The sequence below is a fragment of the Syngnathoides biaculeatus genome, chromosome 8 (assembly GCF_019802595.1).
Source record: "Syngnathoides biaculeatus isolate LvHL_M chromosome 8, ASM1980259v1, whole genome shotgun sequence".
NCBI lineage: Eukaryota > Metazoa > Chordata > Actinopteri > Syngnathiformes > Syngnathidae > Syngnathoides > Syngnathoides biaculeatus.
The window spans coordinates 19,389,897-19,400,086 of record NC_084647.1 but is presented as its reverse complement, the minus strand read 5'-3'; the positions used below and the strand labels follow the sequence as shown (position 1 = coordinate 19,400,086).

Genomic DNA, 10,190 nt, shown 5'->3' with positions numbered 1-10,190 from the left:
TGGAATCCGTGTGCGAGCATCTGGCCATGCAGTAGCCATATCCAAAGACTCTCCAAACATCCACTTCCAAGCCACTTATCCTCACAAGGGTCACAGGAGCCTACCCCAGCTAACTTCAGGCGAAAGGCAGGCTACACCCTGAACTGGTCGCAAGTCAGTCGCAGGGCACATCGCAACAGCATCACTGAGCGGGAATCGATTCCACGCTACGAAAAACGAGTGGCTCTCGTGAACATGAACAACAATGCATCTGAAATTTGTGTGTATGTACAGATGACCTCTAAACAGGAAGTGTCAGCCTGGCATAGCCAGTAGCTACGAGACAGCTTAGCACTATCGATCCCGCTCCTTGAGGAGACATCAGGTTGGTTAGAATCAATACCTCTTCTTCGGGAGTCATTCCCGTGCAATTCTTCCTATTTAAGAGGAGATTTGGGGCGAGGGGGAATCTAATCTAGTGGAAGGAAGAGAGTGGAAATGGAACGTCTTGACGTCCTTGAACTTCCACACTGGGCAGAAAATGGAATTAAAAGATGTGGTGCACAACTCCAGGAGCTTTAGTGCTCTCACTATCCTTTTTTTTTTCTTTCTTCCATGATGATGCAATGATCCTGAACTAATTCTGAACTAATCTTTTACGCAGTGGCCAGCAAACCGTGTGCGATTTTCACCTCGCTATCCGACACGGCGGTACCTTGACTTACGGTTGCCCGAACTTGCACATTTTCCCACTTACAAGCCGCCGCTCGGACAATTGTTTTGGGCGAAGTACGAGCGAACTTCGGAGACAGTGGTACCACAATTTTCTGGTACACTATTGAACGGGACAAACGGCAAATACAAAATGACTGAAACTCACAACCGGTTCCTCACAAAGTCCATATTTTAGCGCCTTAACGATACCATCACAGTGCCCAATCACATTACAAATGCTCACAAACAGTCATAAACCAAAGTCCATGTCTGTTGGCAGCAATTTAAGGTTTAGCGTCTTGCCCAAGGACACTTGGACAGTGGGTGGCCGGAGCTGGGATTCCAACCGCCAACCCTTCCGTCAATGGATGACTGAAGGGTCAGCTCTACTCACTGAGCATTGAGGACTGTAATAAGATATCATAAAAACTGTATTTCTTTGCATTCACATTTCCATACAATGGTTTTGAAGTGGCCCAGTGAAAGAACTTCGGACCTAAATCCGAAGTCTGAAATGTGGTGGTATGACCTCCAAAAGGCGGTTTATGTACAAAAACGTCAACAAACGAACAAAAAATCTCCACAGAGAGGGGAATAGTTGGTTGGTTAAAACTATTCAGTCACTGGTTTAGTTGGTCATCCATTTGTTGTCAGGTATTTGTCAGTTGGGTAATTGATTTGTGAGTTATTTGTCATTGATTTATTGGTTGCCTGATTAGTTACTAGTCATTGGGTTAGTTATTTGGTTCATTGATATGCTTGTCAATTCTTTGCAGTCAGTTTGCCGGTTGATGAGTGAGTTGGTTCATAGTTTTTTTTTTTTTGGTTGGTTGGTTGGTAAGTTGGCTTGTTTTGGGAATTAGCCAGATACACAGTCAGTCGGTTAGTTAATTACTTTGTAGTCAGTCAATTGGTTAGTCGAATAGTCGTTTGATTGGTTGAAAGCTTATAAAGTATTCGGGTTGTAAACAAAATGGAGGGACTGAAGCGAATTTGATTTGACTCCATTGGACTCAAGTTGCCAGTTTAATTACTTGCAACGTGCTTGTCAAATACTTCAAAAAGGCTTGACTTGAACTTCATACCTTCACAAGTCATTTGGTTTGAAGTTGGAATTCTGCATTTAAATAGCGACAGTTTGCCTTTTTTTTGGTTTTTTTTTTGGACACAAGATACGTTTTGGCGGTGGCGTTTGGCACCAACATGGCAATCAAGGCTCCAGTGTGACGTCACCACCTGCGCCAGCAACGATGGCGACAGCTCCAAAGTCGATGAAGCCTCCGAAAAGAGGACGGCAAAATGCGTGGCTTGCAACTCGCCCATTAAAGACAACAACAATAACGAAGACGGCGACGTCGAACTTCTTCCGTCACGACAAAACTCACAATGACAGGTCAGCCAATTTCACAGTTGGGCAAACATGCGAGTTTCACACTGGCTAAAATATATATATGAAAAAAAAAATGCTGGCTTTGTGAAGTGTCGCCATCAAAATGTCTTGTTGCATCTGCGATAAAGGTCAGCATATGAAACAATTTTGACCGAACGACATTTGTCACTTTTCAGTGCTTCCAAGTCTATGAATTGAAGTGAATTAATTAAATTCGACGACACAGGAGACATGCAGATTTTATTGACATTCCTTTTGTTTTTGAACGACGGCAACATTTTTACATCACTATTATTATTCTTGATTATGAATTGCTTTCATTCTCCTTTATCCCATTAGGTACCAGAATAATTACATTTAGGCAATTTAGCCTTTGCATAATTGTCTTTCCGTAACAAACATGGGAGTTACAAGGCCATATAGTGCATAGCATAATTTGCTCAGAAATAAAGTTTAGCTCAATTGAGTTTCAACCACAATTTCAAAGCAATTACGTGAAATAACTTCCATCCATCATAATCCCAGTTGTTGTTGACTCAACAATTATAAAGTGTTAGTTATTTTGTGTTATGATTTATGGGGGAGAATATAACTTAAAAAAAAAAAAAAAAAAATATATATATATATATCTATATATATATATATACTTTTTATGAGCACCAATGTACGTTTGGACTGGATCAAGATTGTGTGTGTGTGTGTGTGTGTGTATGTGCGTTCATCTGAGATGACACGCTGTGGCGACCCCGAAAGGGACAAGCCGAAAGAAACTTACTTTATATATATATATATATATATATATCTATATATATATATATCTATATATATATATCTCTCTATATCTCTCTATATATATATATATATATATATATATACTTGTGATTTGTTTAAACCAGGTAATGACTTGACTTGCTTGATTTGATTTATTTTCCTGCCGTAACTTGTTTTCCATATTTTGTATGTGATGTAACCAGTAAATTGGGTGGTTGGATTAATTTTTTTCTACCTAAGTAGTAGGTTCATCAGTTAGGTAGGCAGTCAGGGAATTGGTCAACGAGATTTGCTTGGTTACCTGGGTGTGACATAATGGCGGAATGACTTATTTAGGTCTTTTTGTCCATTTTTAACACTGAACAAAAGGATAATGAACACCTATTAAAAATGGCTTCCTGTCGCGCTCCTCACAATCGTCACGGCGTCCTACCAGGTGATTGTCATAATGGCCGTCATTTATTCTGACAATTCCTTTGAGGCGATGGCTTGGTGCGCAGCGTGATGGCGAGCTGCGGGGAGGGGGGGGGGGGGGATGTTGGCTAAGGTGGTCTGGAGGTAAGGGGGGGTTGCTGTGGGGTTTGGACTCTGATGTTCCAGCGGGGTGGGGAAGGACTTCGCTGCTGGGTTCTCGCCCGGTTATGTTCGGTTGACTCGCTGGCGCACGCGGCTCAACGGGAGGAGGCAAGTAATGGCAGTGGCAGCGTGCAGTGGCGTGCTCCAACTCGGGTCAACGTGATAGTTGGACCCACCGGGAAGTCCACCTTCACTGCGAAATTGTAATAAAAAACAAACAAGTCACTTGAAGTGTGTGTTGGAAAAGCTACAAAAGAAGGCAAAAAAAACCCAAAACAACCTAAAACCGTAATAAACAAAGCAGAAATAATGCAAAGCAGTCGAAACTATTGTAGAGGGAGAATTATGCCTTAGAGAGCAAAACATGGAAAATTTGTGAAAATAATACAAAGTAAAGCAAACAATGCAAAATAAAATCAAGGAATATGAGTAAATACCAAATGCAGTCAAATATAAAACAATAGGAAACAAAGTTTGTCTGTCTATAGAAAAATGGGCCCAATTACATCCAACTAGCAAAAGTGTTAGTCAATTAGTTCGAAAATATGTTAGTTATTTGGTTAGGAAATTCATTCATCAATTCATCCATGAGTTAATGTGCTCACTTGCTGGAGAGGGGTTGCGTCAGGAAGGGCAACAAATGTGCGTTCATCTTCGATGACCCGCTGTGGCGACCCCTGATGGAACAAGCCGAAAGGAAAAGAAGAAGACTGTCATTCAGTTACATAGTTGTTGGTCGATTCGTTAAAGTATATTGTTTCAACAATCGGTATATTCAGACTTCGTTAGTGGTTGATTAACCATTAGTTGTATTGTATTGTAAGTTTCTTTCGGCTTGTCCTGTTAGTTATTGTAATTTCCGGACAACAAGCTGCAACTTTTTTCACACGCTTTCAACCCTGCGGTTTATGTGGTGATGTGGCTAATTTGTGCATTTATTTTTTCACTCGAGCGGAAAAGGTAAGAATGAGACCGGTGCAATATATGTGCCGAGGAAGTGACTTTTGCCGGCCCTGTTAGCACTGCGCTAGCGTTAGCGTTGTGCTAGGATGTTGCTGCTGTGTTAGTGGCGTGTCTCATTGATATTTACCTGTAAGTTTTATTTTTAACTGGCCCTGTTAGCATTAGCTTTAGCGTTAGTGTTAGCACTAGCTTTAGCATCAGCGCTGGGGTTAAATTCTTTCTGTGTACCTTCTTTAATATTTTGTTTCAATGTGGGTTTCAACGTGGGGACATGCGGCTTTTACACAGCTGTGGCATATGTATGTACCACATGGTGTTTCCTTTACAAATGTACTCGGTGAGGGTTGGAACCATGTGCGCTCTGTAGGCCGGGAATTACGGTAGTTGATTTTGATTAGTAAACAAATCCATTCCCGCTAAGTGATGGTGTTGATATGTGCACTGCGATTGACTAGCGACTGGTTCGGGGTGTAGTCCGTCTTTTGGCCAATGTTAGCTGGGATAGGCTCCGGCGCTCCCGTGACCCATGTGAGGATAAGCAGCTTGGAAAATGGAGATGGATTTTAAGCATCTCCTTAGAACAGAAATTCATTGCTTTTATGCTCAGTGAGTCTCATTATACAGTAAAAAAAACAAGAGTTAGCTTAGATTATCAAAGCTGACATTTTACAGGCTGCCAAAAACACGCCTCGCACTAAATGTTATTCTTGCTCTTTTATCTCTTGCAAGCTATAAGTGTTTGCCTAAGCTGTTTGCCTCTAGTTACCTTCTGCTCCCGAGCAAATACTTTTAGTCACAATTATTCATGTTTTGTCATCAAAAAATGCTTTAGAACAAAGCACACAAACGGGAGCAAAAGATCCTCGTCTTGACAATTTGAGTCGCAAATAAGATCTCATCATTCTCGAAAGAACTGACGTCATACTGTTGTCATCTATGAAAATTCACAAGTGGTTTTCGGAAGTAGAACCCCTGTTAATGAGCTAAGGAGTTACATCAGACGGCCTCTGGGTGGCAGCGTGCATCCACGTCGGTCGCCCCAACCTCCTCCGCCTGGAGCCCGCAGTCTCGGCTCATCTGCTCTGGTGCAATACGTGGCCTCCAGGATGGAGAGCTCTGCACTTGTGCTGTCCTCAGGATTGTCACAAGTGCTCTGTCAAATCAACCCCCCACATCCTCCAAACTCCCCCTCCCCAGACCCAAACACCACTCTAAGGTCCCTCAAAGGCAACCACGCCAGCCTCCCAAGAAATGAAGTATGGGAAGGAACCGTGGAAGGGACGGAAAAGAAGGGCTTGGTGGACAAGTCTCCAAAAAATATACTGGAGTGATAAGGTTCAATTTGAAGATGTTTCCATTCAACAATCTTCTTCTATGCCACATTTTGCAAAATTGAGTCAGAATAAAAATAAGAAGCTGAATAAAAAATTCAGCAAAGAAAAAGTAAAATGAAACGAGATATAGCAAAGTAATACCAAAAAAAAAAAAGCATCAAGAAAATCCTAGGCAAAATAAATCTAGAAATAACGGCATAAGAAGCTAACTAAAAAAAAAAAAAACACACAAGACACACAAAACAAAACAAAATTAATGGTGAATGAAATGGCAGAAAAAAAACAAAAGAAACACAAATAATGTAACAGACAAAATCATGAAGCGAAATAAAGTCAAGCTGTGCTGAACAGTGGGGGTGAGGGTGGGAATATAACAGCAAAGGGGAAAATACATAAAATAATACAGAAGGAATGCAAAACCAAGCAAAAATATTACCAAAGTATAGCAAACTAATACAACTTAAAATTAACTGTAAAATAAGGCATAAACAATGCAAATTGAAATGAAAGAAACCTGACAAAATGTAAAAAAAAATTAAGATTAAAGTACACTAAAATGTTACAAAATAAAGGGAAAATAAAGGCAAACATTCAAATGGAAAAAAGCAGTTTACATATCGGGGATGGTAAGAATTGTGGTGACACAGTATGAGAGTGTATCTAATCAAGTGTTCAGTGAATTATGCTTGACAATTATAAGTGTATAGACTAGGAGCTGTGACGGTAAAAGCCCCCAACTGACATAGATTTTTAATATCAATATCACATTTCCCCCCTCCATTAATAGAATATGCCCCTTGGAGGACTTCTATTCAAATATACACTTTGTCCCGAAAGGCCAAATACACAAGCTACGGTTTGACTTTACGAAATATAAAACGAGCTAAAAGCAGCGCTGGGTTGTTGCCGAAGGGACTTCACTGACCACTGCATCAATTTTCTTTTTTTTTTCCTCTCTCCCTCCCTCGCTCCACCCGCTTACACCTCCCAAAAAACGACCACATAAACACAAGCTACAGTAAATGCCCCATTACCTCCAAACTGGCCAAAGTGCATTACAACAACAGCACACCAGCTAAACGAATTAGATGCCTAAAAACATTTCCTCAATAAAGAGAACATATTGCTGCTATAACTATATTGTACATTTATTTGTTACATGGCAACGATAATAAGTAAAAAAAAAAACTATAGAATTATCTTCCTCTATTGAAATGACAAGAGATAATCTGTGCACACCCCCAAAATTGAGAATAATACCACTACACACCACACTACAGTATTATTATTAGTATACTTGCAAAGAATGACTTTGTGTCATGATTTCATGCTTCAGTGCAAACACGGTCCACCTTGAAGAATGGCTAAATACAGCAAAAGCCAAAGTTCTGTCGCTATGGAGAATTTTTATCGGCCTTTAACGCGGTCGTAAGCACGATCTCTGATTGGAACAGTTAGCAAAGTTTGTCAGACATTTTGTGCGTTGAGCCTGTGCAAATGGACGCCAGTCTTCAGCAAAGTTGTCGCCTCGCTAATGACGGACTTTTACTTCCTGCAGTGAGCAAACTTTTTCTCCGACGAGGTGTGATCTCGGGTGGGGGGCGGAGGGCAGGGGCTCCGGACTCCTTAAAGAGGTGCTAGCGGACCGCCTGGAGAGACACCTGTGACCACGCCTTGCCAACCCCCTGCTACTCAACATCAATTGTGACCAGCAAGCGCTCGGGCCGGGAAATGCGCTAAGTAGCTTGATGTGCGTCGCTCAGATTGGCATCCCGCCGTTAGCCGAGTGTCGCTTCCTGCCAAGGTGGCTGAGGTATTTTTACTTTTGCATTATTCCCCCCTCATTTTTCACTTGATATTCCTGGTTTTGATTTGTTTTGCATTATTTTCCAAATAGTTTCTCTTTCAGTGATTATTTGTTGGACAGAGGCACCAGGGGCGACTTCATGTTGAAGTCAGTTCAAAAAATGAGGCCAAAAAAACAACAAACAGCTCATCGGTGTGGGAATACTCTGATTGAAAAAGTGCTGATGGCTGCAAAAGCCCACTGAAGTCGTGTGCACGCACATGTGCATGGACACAATTTGGGATTTGAGCAATCCCGGCTAATTTCAGTCTTACAAACGTGACTTCAGTTTAACAAGATACAAAAAGAATGAAGTGCGCATTAAAAGTTTGTCCTTTTTACACTCAAACGTCCCACTTGGTTTACTTTTGCCCTTTATTCTACTTTATTTTTCAGTATCCTTCCTTGATTTTGCATTACTGTGCTGATGAGTAACCGGTTTAAGTTTTTTTTTTTAAATGTGAGCCTTTGCTTGGCAAAGAAAGGGGGGGGGGGAAAAGATATTAGCACTGTTCGTCCATCTTTACTAATTTCACTAAAACACAGTAGTTAAAAAAACAGGGTTGAACTTTGAACACTTCTTTTCCTTTTGGCTTGTCCCGTTAGGTGTCGCCACAGCACGTCATCTTTTTCCATCTCCTACATCTTCCTCTCTTAACACCAGCTGTCCTCATGTCTTCCCTCACAACATCCATCAACCTTTTTCTATGGTCTTCCTCTCGCTCTTTTGCCTGGGAGCTCCATCCTCAGCACCCTTCTACCAATATACTCACTCTCTCGCCTCTGAACATGTCCAAACCATCGAAGTCTGGTCTCTCGCACCTTGTCTCCAAAACATCCAACTTTGGCTGTCCCTCTAACGAGCTCATTTCTGATCTTATCCAACCGGCTCACTCCTAGCGAGAACCTTAACATCTTCATTTCTGCCACCTCCAGTTCTGCTTCCTGTTGTCTCTTCATTGCCTCCGTCTCTAATCCGTACATTGTGGCCGGCCTCGCCACTGTTTTTATAAACTTTGCGCTTCATCCTAGCTGGGACTCTTCTGTCACATAAGACAGAAGCTCAATTTCCTGATCTGGGTCAAGGATGGGGAAGGCATCCGTGAACAGCACAGTGACATTGGCGTGAACCTCAAAATCAGGGTAGTTGAGAGATTCCCAAAGAATAGTCGCCAGGAAGCTGCCGCTGGCATTCTTCCATGCTCGTAAGCAAATCTCTGTGACATGCGATACAATCGTCTCATTTAAAAAACTGAAGCTGATTTTGACGCTTCCGTGGATGAGAGGGATGAAGACGACATACCAACTGAAGAGAAACACCACAAAGCTCTTGCCCTCGTTGTTCCAGTAAATGCAGCAACAGCTGCTTGCTGTACTCGGACCCATAGTCCTCATTCAAGAGCACCTTGTGGAGGCTCCAGAGTCTTTTGAGCTCAGTACCCGTTTTGGCCAAAAGGAGGATCTTCTTCAAAGCAACGATGAAAGCATTGCGACCAAACTTGTCTTTGTCCTGAAGGTCTGTCGTCCACCAGGCCACGCACAGCATATAGACATGGGGTAGCAGACGAACTTCTGTCATGGGAAGCAAAAACAGAACATCGTAAAGTTGGTGGGTAATTTGTAGAAGGCCCTTGTTGGTTTCACATCTTGCAGGACCTTCAGCGACACTTCGGCCACAAGTGCCACACCAGCCACAACTTCCGTGATGCATCGGCATCTGGAGTCTTCAGGGGTAACTCCAAGAGAAAGTCCCAAAGGAGCAAGGGACAGTTTGCCTCACCGAGCCTCACGCTGGTCCCTGGGCATCGCACCTCTCCTACATCAAAACTAATTTGTTCTTGTGAAGTTGGATGAGCTGAAGGAAGTCATCCACATTTTCCTTCCATGCAGCTTCAAGGAAAGCCTCACGCTAGGACATGTTGTTGCTTTTATTTGGAAAAAGGAAAAAAAGAAGGCTGACAAGGGCCCAGGGGGCTCCAAACGAACTAAGCCCGAGCCCGTTGCCGTCAGCCAGCTGGACCCCGACGGCGCTGTCGCCAGCACCATCTCCGCTGTCACCATCCTTACGTCCTCCACTGGCACCAGATCAAGAAAAAGAGACAAAGAAAACAAATGAGAAGCAACACATTGGCCTCTATTTTATTTTTTTTAAGACTGTGCATCTGTGGCAGGGCACACATTCTGGTGGATCCTGATGTTGGTGCAGTACAAGTCCAGCTGTGTGTTTGCCAATGTGGCCGACTGCTGTGTCCTTGGATATATGATTGACAGATAAAAGATAAAATTTGGTGGCTCACACTCTGTTTAAATTTTCACGTGCCAAAAACGCGCCTAGATTCTGGCGCTGGTTTAATGCGATTTTGGTGAATTTATCGCCGCACAGGCAGACAGATCCTGCGGCGATATTGAAGTGGCCAGCGATTATCATCAGCTCATTCTGTATCTGAGAAAGGTAGCCACTCAATGTGTGCTGCCACGCCAGCCGAGAGCAGTGATCGTTGGGTAATCCATCGTCCTCTCGCACACAGATTGCGCCATATTTAAAGGGAACGAGGGGAGTTGATCGGATTGGCTGCAAATGTGGTTTGGTTATAAACACACCCAGAGTGGGGCAGCC

The 10,190-nt window shown here is 42.6% G+C and overlaps 2 long non-coding RNA genes across 2 annotated transcripts in view; both read right to left on the bottom strand.

Annotated features, from left to right (window-relative positions):
* Nucleotides 1-2,987: 2,987 nt before the first annotated feature.
* Nucleotides 2,988-7,275, bottom strand: LOC133504498 (uncharacterized). The gene is made up of 3 exons (XR_009795990.1): nucleotides 5,389-7,275; nucleotides 4,036-4,107; nucleotides 2,988-3,623 (listed from the first exon to the last, which is right to left on the bottom strand). It is a non-coding gene; the product is annotated as an uncharacterized LOC133504498 (long non-coding RNA).
* An 817-nt stretch (nucleotides 7,276-8,092) lies between these two features.
* LOC133504497 (uncharacterized) overlaps nucleotides 8,093-10,190 on the bottom strand; it is an 82,180-nt gene continuing 80,082 nt past the window's right edge. Inside the window, exons 5-6 of the long non-coding RNA XR_009795984.1 lie at nucleotides 9,230-9,648; nucleotides 8,093-9,145 (exon numbers count right to left, since the gene is read on the bottom strand). This is a non-coding gene — a long non-coding RNA (uncharacterized LOC133504497). The remainder of the gene's footprint in view (nucleotides 9,146-9,229; nucleotides 9,649-10,190) is intronic.